General features: G+C 38.7%; 1 protein-coding gene and 1 long non-coding RNA gene across 6 annotated transcripts in view; one reads left to right on the top strand and one right to left on the bottom strand.

The window, feature by feature from the left end:
* Nucleotides 1–608: 608 nt before the first annotated feature.
* LOC120313653 lies at nt 609–3,455 on the bottom strand. The gene is made up of 2 exons (XR_005558208.1): nt 3,254–3,455; nt 609–888 (listed from the first exon to the last, which is right to left on the bottom strand). It is a non-coding gene; the product is annotated as an uncharacterized LOC120313653 (long non-coding RNA).
* The window catches only part of LOC120313650 (interleukin-1 receptor type 1-like), a 36,844-nt gene continuing 30,754 nt past the window's right edge, over nt 3,430–9,519 (top strand). For 2 of the 5 annotated variants that reach the window (XM_039355752.1, XM_039355748.1), the window contains exon 1: nt 3,497–3,599. The gene's annotated coding sequence lies outside the window, so the exon portion shown is untranslated. Of the gene's footprint in view, nt 3,600–4,198; nt 4,264–9,519 lie in introns of all 5 variants that reach the window. The other 3 variants (XM_039355751.1, XM_039355749.1, XM_039355750.1) reach the window with 3 other exon arrangements.

Here is a 9,519-nt window from a genome sequence, read left to right as displayed (position 1 = left end):
CATATTTTTAATTATTTCTTTGTTTCCAAGTAATCTTGGAAACAAATATATATTAGCTTAGGAGGGATATATATTTTAAGTAGTATGTTATTTTTTATGTTTCTTTACTCTTGCTCTCCTTTCTTTTTTTCACTGTTTTATCTATCCCTTAGGAAATGTAAAAATGTGAGATGGTTCATATAGAAAAAATAGAGTCAAATTTTTAAATGTAATTAGTTTTTGAGAAAATCTTAACCAGTAAGAATACCTAGAAGTTGGTGGGAGAAACAAATTAAAATAAGGACTGTAACAGGATCTATGATAAGGCAACCAGATTGGATAGAACAGAAATTTTATATTGATCTGACTATTATTTTCAGGAATACTGAAAAAATATATTTAATTGTTATCTATCAAAACAATAAGAATTGTATTAATTCAATGTTTGCAAAAGAGGATATTGTGGGAAAAGAAGAAATCAACTAAAACTGTTATGAATTATTGTGGATTATGGATTATGGAAATCAATTGTTAGTGATTGTTTTATAAATGTAAACCCAGACAACACACTGTTCACCAATTATTAAGTGATTTATGTTTTAAAAAAATCAATAAAATATATTACAAAAAAGATGGAAACTTGTTGTTTAATCTGATATTAGAGCTTGTCAGTTTTTCATGCAAAAAGCATGTAAATGTTACATGAAAAACCAATAAATGAATGGAAAGTTATGTTATTGGTATCAATAAAATCCCACCAAAGTCATAATGTCCATTTGAACTCCAGCCAATCCACAGGTGGCTTGATGGCTGGCTGACTGGTACAGTAGGCACGCATCTCAAGATCTTCTCCAGCTTTCGTTTCCTTGCAACTGTCTCCTAGATGCATTCCACACTCAAAGGAGGAGGCTAGACAAAGAAAGAGGAAAGCAAAAGTTACCAACATAATCCCCCATGCACCCCCTCCCCCCAACAGAATGGCAGGCCCCAAAAGAATAGAAGACAAAAGAAAATAGGCGAGAGGTTTGGGGGTCTGACATTAATTTTCCTTTATTAGTGACCCAATTCTGGTAAAATTAGGCCACTTTCATTTCCGAGGCTTTCTCCTTGTAGACCAAAATATTGCCTATAATTTCTGTAAGTGGAAATGCCAAGCATTGAACTTAAAACCTGTACATTTGCCATTCAAATGGCTGGCCAGCTAGTTGTCTATTAGTGTCATCTTAGTTAAATAAATCTTAATTAACTACATCACATTGTTGGATTTTTTAAAAAATCATATTAATAATTTTATCATCATCATAAGTTGTCAGTCATGTTTGATGCCTTCAGTCTAATAGGTACTAAAAAATTGAATGCATAAATTATATTTGTAAAAATGACATAATATGTATCAGATGCAATTGGCTATGTCTAACTAGCACAATAATTATCAGATAAATATGTGACCCATTGCATGGTCTGTCCTAAGTTATAATTAAGAGACTTTGGGAAAAATTAATGATATAATATACCAAATTTTCAATAGTTATTATAGGTGGAATAACATGATATCCTGACAGCTTTATCCTATGATAATATTGAGATTTTTCTCATAAACATTCGAATGCATGTTTTGAGAATGGGCTGGAGGGGTAGTAGCAACTAGTAAGCTGATTATTTCCTTTATGCACGAAGTGGTCACTTGAGAGAATATCTTTCCTAGAATCTCCAGGATCTAAGATGGTTTGGCTGAGAGCATAGGCAAAAAAAACTTCTTTGCATCACATTTGAAACAACTTCAGTGCTAAAGAATGACTATCAGAAGCAAGTAATTCAGGCCCCTGAAGGACCATCAATTGGTCACTGAATAAACAAGTCATGAACCACTACTTACAAGCTGCAGAGGCTGTGATGCTAAGCCAAAATTAAACAAACCATATTAAACCTGGCTAGGTGTATTGTCTTGTATTGTTGGATGAATAAATTTCTAATGAAATTTGAGATGTTTCTCACTATTTAGAGTAATCCTTTTAAGCTCCAAATGGGAGGATACTTTGTCACACTATCTGTCTTGTGCTCTGTGGGTTGCTATTCTGGATTGTTCTGCTACTCTACATCCAATTTGGAAATTGGCCAAAAATAAATAACACTTCTCTTTTGTTCTACCACTTTTTTTTTCCAGGACTGTCTCCCAGGTAAATTTGCCTAGGATTAAAGAGTTAACCATTTATGAATGAATATCAGGAACACTCACTATTGGAGCAACCATAGTTAAGTTTAAAAAAATGTAAAAGTACAGTTTTATTTATTTTTAAGCAGCTGATGAAGTTTTGTATTAAAGAGATGTAAACAGCATAAATTCAATCCTGTTATACAGCAAGAACCTGTCCTGAAAAATAGATAAGGCTTCTTGACATCATGTTCTGGAATGTCCTCAGGGTTTTGTGAGAACTTGATGGACTCAATGAGAAATTAAAAGAAAAAAAATAATAATCAGAGAAATGCAGCCAATTTTCTATCACTTTGCCTCCTAATTTAAGATTTTGGGAAATTGTTAACTAACAGGTTCCACAGGCTGAAATTTGAAACCCCACTGGTTTGGATGATACAAAACATTTTACTGCACATTAAAAGAAAGAATGATTGCAAAGCAACTTGAAGGGTTACATAGCTTTAGATTTATTCTCAAACTTTGCATCCATGACATCTGACGCCTCATCATCCTCCCACGCCCCCATGCTTATGGGGCAGAAACAATTTTCCACCACCCGCCTGATTGCATTGTCTTCATCTTGAACCTTGCAAACAGATTTGAAGACTTAGGTGTATTTATTTTATGGGAGCAGCTCTTTGCCAGCAACTAAAATCTGCCCAATCCAGTCGACAAAAGTGAGGGATAAAAAGCATATAGGTGGTCCTCAACTTACGACCATAATTAAGCCCAAAATTTATGTTGCTAAGTGAGAAATTTGTTGAGTTTTGTCCCATTTTATGAGTTTTCTTGCCACAGTTGTTAAATGAATCACTGCAGTTCTTAATAACACGGTTGCTAAATAAATTTGGTTTCCCCATTGACTTTGCTTGTCAGAAGGCTGCAAAAGGGGATCACATGACCCCGGGACACTGCAACCATCATAAATGTGAGCCAGTTGTCAAGCATCCGAATGTAAATCAAATGACCATAGGGATGCTGCAACAGTCATAAGTGTGAAAAATGGTCATAAGTCACTTTTTTCAATGCTGTTGTAACTTCCAATGGTCACTAAGCAAACTGTTATAAGTCGAGGAGTACCTGTACTTGTTTCAAACGACAACCCGATCCTGCTTTGGCAAGTTTCTCCAAAATCTCATCTGGGAGGAGTAGAGATTTTGAGCCTGGATCGCCTGCTGAGAGACAGTTCAGAAGGTCGGCCATCGCCGCCGCGCTGACTCCGTCCTCCAGCCTCTCCGCCTCCGACAGCTCCCGACCTCCGTGGCTTCTTTCCCGATCGCGATCAAGCTGCCGGGGGCGAAGCTGAGATCATACCGGGGGCGGAGCCTTCTTCGCGGCTCTCTACCCGAGGCGAGGCCGGGAAAAGTTGCTGCCTGGGGTAGCCCAGGTGAGGAGTTGCTCGGTCTGTTTTCGCGCTGGAGTCCGGGTAAGGCCGGGGAGATGGCGGGGGGGGGGGTAGGGTGTTTTGGGGAGAGCGGGGCGTCGTTTTGCGCGCCAATGGATCATTTGGCTCAAGTGTTTGGGAAAAGCTTGGAGCAATAGCGATCCCGGGACTTTTCTTCAGCGCGAGGGAGGAGAGGGACTCGCGCGGAGAATTCGTCCCCGGTTTTTCCCCCCGAAAGGAGTGACTCATCCAGCGGATGCCTGCTTTTCTCTCCTTCTCTTGCTCGGGCCTGTTAGCGACCGGCTGGAGCGAGTTTCCCTCACCTCCTGCCTTTTGCTTCTGCGCCAAAGGCGCCTTCGTTGTATTCCTGCGATGCTTTGGCAGGGGCACCTGACGTGCCCAGGAGGGCACATTTCCAGTTCCATCTCCGGCTCTTCGAAGGAGGATTCATTGCATCTTTAAAACAGCGTTTTTAAAGAGCGTGGAATAATTGTTTTACTCATGGGTATTTCCCACCGGACACTGGCCATAGATGTAATTTTCTCGACCCATTGACTTCTTGCTTTTTATGGTTAACGTCCCCTGGCTGCAGCTTTGATCTTACATGAGTGTAAATGGAGCTTATTGATTTTGCTTTACAGGGTACTGCCAGACGGTCAAAGAGTAACTTCTGCACTACCAAAAGTCACAGCCTGACAAATCCAGGGTATCTTCCTTGAACTGTTTCTCTCTGGTCAAAAAGTGGGAAAGGGGAATGCGAGGTTCTGACTAATTCTACCTCATGATACAGAGTCCTCATAAAGTTGGCCGAAGTATTTGTAGAAAGAGAATCATTTACATGTTTATTTTTTCCAATATGACTTGTGGCTTGTTGTTTTATTTATTCTTTGAATTCAGATGCGCAATCTGAAGTTATATAAAAATGTTGAAATATTTAGCACGTTGAAAAGGAGAAATCATTTCTCATTTGCCTGATGAAAGGCAAATGGGGAGAAAAAATAACTAACTGAAGATGGAAGAAACTATTCTTAGCTGGGAATATTGTACCCTAGAAAAGCCAAAAATTGCATTATTAATGGATGATTTTTAGAAATACACTATTGCCAGTATGCCCTGTAGAATCTATTATTGCAGTAGTTCTAGTAAAGCCAATAAATATTTTTATTTATTTTTCAGGCAGTTGCCCAGGATAGAAATTCCGTGCCTCCAGGCTGAGATTATGATAGTGTATTGACTCACATTTAATGTTTATTCTTATGTCAACATGAAATGCTTGACTGTGATCAAAGATATTGATTAATAATTGAAATGTGTATAGAGAAGATAATTGGATTTTAATGGTACCTAATACCTAGTTCTGAAACCCTTGCTTTGGGCAGGGTTTCTTTCTTTTATTTATTTATTTGTATATGGCTGTCATGCTACAATTATCAACATAGAGCAAGTTATTGATGTTTTTTCCTTCAGTTTTAAAAATATGTTTATCTTCTTCAAATTCAGCTTTCCGCAATACATATTCAGCATAAAGATGGGAAAAGAATACAGCATTGCTATACTTCAGTGGTTCTCAACCTGTGGGTCGGGACCCCATTTGGGGTCGAACGACCATTTCACGGGGGTCGCCAAACAACGCAGTCCGCCATTTTTTTCCCCCTTTTCCTTAGCTGTGCTACTCCCTTTTCTTCTATTGGCTTTTGAAAGCCAATAGAATTGGCTCTCTTGAATAGAGTCTAATTCTATTGGCTTTCAAAAGCCAATAGGAATTGTCCAGGCTGTCTCTGCCCTGCTGAGCCCGCCAAAAATCCCATTCTGCAAATGGTACTGCACCAGTTGAGTAGTCCTTGATTTACGACCGGTTGAGTAGTCCTTGACTTACGACCGGCTGGGGGTCGCGGCATTAAAAAGGTTGAGAACCACTGCTATACTTCTTTGCCAATACAGAGCCAATATGTTTCACTGTATTCTATACTATAGCTTCCTGACTTGTGTATAATTTTTTTTACAAGCATAATAAGTTGCTTTTTTCTGAGTACATTCCACAGCTTGCCATGAGCAACACAATCAAAATCCTTTCTATAATAATTGAAGCATATAGTGACTTTTCTTAATATTCATTGGCTTTCTCAATGATCCAGCATACATCAGCAATATTTCACATTTCTTAGTCTTTTCTAAAACCAGTTTGAACATACGGTGTCTCTTTTTCCATGTAGAGTTTTAATCTGTATTGGATTATCCTAAACACTGTTTTGATAGATGTGTAATTAAGGATGTTGTATAATAATTTGCATACTCTGTTGCCTCTCTTTTTATGGCATTGAAATACTGATTTAAGTCTTTCAATTGGTTAGCCACTGTGTTACTTAGTTAGAAATTTTATGGATTCTTCTTCTGTTGTTGCTTGCTATATTTCAGTGGGTATTGTATCAATTCCTGTAGCCTTCTGACTTGGTAATGACCAATGTGCTAATCTAACATCTTCTACCAGTAGTATTAGAGATTCTTGTAAATAGGGAATAGCTTCTAATATATCTCAGATCTTGAAAACTTTGCTGTACAATATTCCCCCTCCCCCTTGAACAGTTCGTGATCTGTTCCACAATCAGCACCTAGCCATGTAATTGGGTTGCTATATCCTTTTATTTTTAGCAATAATACAGCAAACTCCATCTGCTGGTATCCATGTATAGGGGCATCATTTTGTTTATTTGAAGGAGACTGACAAGATAATGTAAATGTTTAAATATATTTAATTATAAGTACTTCTCTTAGCTCTGTTTATTTTGCAGAATTCCCCTCCAGAATACCACTAAAGCCAAGTGTGAATCAGGCCAAGAGAATTTGTGCATTTCAATTTTAAATTTTTAAGGCTATAATTGTACCATGAGAGTAGGGTGTGGCTGCCATATAACCATTTCCTCCTGGGATCTTACTTACCACCAATCTCTCTGACTCAAAATTTAAGGGTTGCCTTGATGATGCCAGTAAAACATTTCTGAACCATAAACCTGCCATATTCACACTAACCTTCAAATATCTAAACATTCTCAAACACACTTCTTTGCCCTCCTGAGATATCTAAGGAGTTAATTTTCTCAGATTCAGCTATGCTTCCCTTTCTGCCTAAAAAACTTTGGAGTTTTTTTTTATCGTCTTGCTTTCATCTGAATATTTGCATTGTGTCTGTAGTATATACAGATTATAAAGTAGGGGGTAGATTGTAAACGACCAGTAAGTTATTATCTTAGGAGCTACAGTGGCTCACATGGCTAGGACCATGGCTAGGACCATGAGTCAGAAGACCATTGAGCGGTCAGCAATTTGGCAGTTCGAAACACATGAACAGAGGCTGCTTAATGGATGAGTTCCCATCAATTTGTCCCAGCTCCTGCCAACCTAGCAGTTCGAAAGTATGCAAATGCAAATAGATAAATAGGTACCACCTTGATAGAAAAAAATAACAGGGACTTGAAAGGAGCTTTTTGGTTATCCTCTGGGCAATGGTGATGTCACCGCAAATCCTTTCAACCCAGAAATGTCTTGGTAAGTGCTTCCAGCACGAATGTAGTAGTAGTTATTTTCTTGTCACTTCTTGTTGACCATTAACTGGTTAACTTGGAGTGCCACAAAACCAATTATTAGCAGTTAACAAGTTTACAATTAATTAACAAGACCAATAATTAACAGAAAATATCCTGGTGTTCTTGCCGAAGGGTCTCATGTATAGTATTGAAAATCAGAATAGTGACCAGCAAGTACAGATACTCAAAACAAATATGATTGCATTTAGCTCTGCCTCTGCAAATCTTGAAGAATAATATGAACTATTATCTACATATGATCTACAGTATGGTGTTTAGCTTAGTTTGCTATGCTACCATTATAGTAAGTGTACATTACAGTAGCACATTTTCTGAACTTAGCCAGTTGTGACTTAATATCAAAAGTGGGACTTAGAGATTTTTGAACCCAACTTAAATTAACTGATGGTAGTCAGTCCCTGGTAACAGCAACTTGGATACGACGATGGTAGTCAGTCCTGGTAACAGCAGCTGGCATACAACGATGGTAGTCAATCCCTGGTAACAGCAGCTTGCGTGGACGATGGTAGTCAGCCCCTGGTAACAGCAGCTTGTGTAAGACGATGGTAATCAGTCTCTGGTAACAGCAACTTGTGTAAGATGATGGTAGTCAGCCCCTGGTAACAGCAGCTTGCATGGACAATGGTAGTCAATTTCTCTGGAGCTCACAGGGACCTTCCTTCTCCACTCTCCTTGTCTCTCTCTGCCCTCACTCCATGTAATCCTCCCCTTCTCTGTCCCCCTTGCCTTTTCCAACTGATACTCCAAAAACCTCTCTAGTCCTCCCCCCTCTCTCCCTCTAACTCAGGCATGTCAAACTCATGACATCACGTGATGTCACGCAATGTATTGGGCCTGTTTTACCATTGTCAGCAATGGGGTGGGTGCGGCTTCCAGATGACGTGTCCGGCCATGGGCTGGCAGTTTGACACCCCTTCTCTAACTCTTCCCTACTAAAAAATTACTTTACACCCAGTCAAGCTCTTCCCTCACTCTCCCTCCGTCCAGCTTGCCCCAACGAAGGAAAAGAAATAAAACTCCCCCCAACCTACCCTCTCTCCCTCTCTCCATCTGGCTTGCCCGCAACAAAGAAAAACGATAAAAACTTCACCTCCCCCCCTCTCTCCCTCTGCCCAGCTTGCCGCAATGAAGCAAAAGAAAAGGACACAAAAATCCCACTTTCTTGGATCCTCAAAAGCTGTCCTCTATGTATCCTAATTTACAGCCCAAATGTTGGAGAGGGGGAAGCTTAGATGTAACTTATTTTCATATTTGGTGGACTTGTAGAAATATAAAAGCTTTTTGGGTTAAGATTTGGTGGAACATTCAAAAGATTTTTAAGAGAAAGATAAAGTTTACGCCACAATTATTTTTGTTAGGTGTTATTGTAGATTTTGATGTTAAAGAAATTAATTTGATGTTGAATCTTATAACAGCTGCAAGATTATTGGTGAGGCAATATTGGAAGAAAGATTCTTTGCCTACTATGGAAGAATGGATACTCAAGGTGTCTAATTTAGCAGAAATGGCAAAAATTTCCGCTTATTTGAAGGACTATTCACAAGAAAGATATCTTGGTTTGGAGAAGATGGATAGATTATATTCAGAATAAATATGAGACTAAAAAGTATTATTTAGCGTATGAGTAAATTTTAGATTATTATTAATAGTTTAATGTGGTAGAATTTATATTAGTTTTAGTTTTATGGTTTAATTATATTATTATTTTTGTATTTAATTTGTTAATATTTATTTTGAAAAGGAGTTAAAGTATGTTATGGATTTGATTGTTTGTATAGTTGGGTAATGTATGTTAGATTATGATTGTTTATTTGTAACCCTGTAATCAGCTCTGGGAAGTGGGGGAGGGGGGAGGGGGGAGGGATTTGGGGTATAAATTGTATAAAATCTTTAAAACTTTTAATAAAAAAAAATCCCACTTTCTTACTCTTCTCTCTCTTTGCCTGGCTAGCTCTTAACATAAAAAAACTCAAGCAAGCTTCTCTCTCTCTCTCTCTCTCCCTCCCTCTCCCTCCCTCCCTCCCTCTCTCCCTTTTTGTCCTGCTTGCTCCACCTGACGTCCAAGAATCGCCATCTTCCGTTCCTTTTTCTTCCCTTCAATCAACCTCTTCCTCCTTTTTGATCCCTCCCAAGGGCCACATCCCACTGCCAGACCAACAGCAACTGCCGGAGCTCCTCATTTCCCTGCCAGATCGGCAGGACTCCAGCAAAGGCTCTCAGCTGGCCCCAATCTCCCCCCAGCTCTGCTACATTTATAAAAATAATATAGAGGGGATGAAAAAAATCTAAAACACAAACAAACATGGAAAAGAAATAGCTACTGTACTCATATGCATGACAAATACTATAGTGAAAGAGAT

Source organism: Crotalus tigris, unplaced genomic scaffold (genome assembly GCF_016545835.1).
Source record: "Crotalus tigris isolate CLP2741 ecotype Arizona unplaced genomic scaffold, ASM1654583v1 scf7180000018759.1681925, whole genome shotgun sequence".
Lineage (NCBI taxonomy): Eukaryota > Metazoa > Chordata > Lepidosauria > Squamata > Viperidae > Crotalus > Crotalus tigris.
The sequence above is the reverse complement of the archived record's forward strand: the minus strand, read 5'-3'. Positions and strand labels throughout refer to the sequence as shown.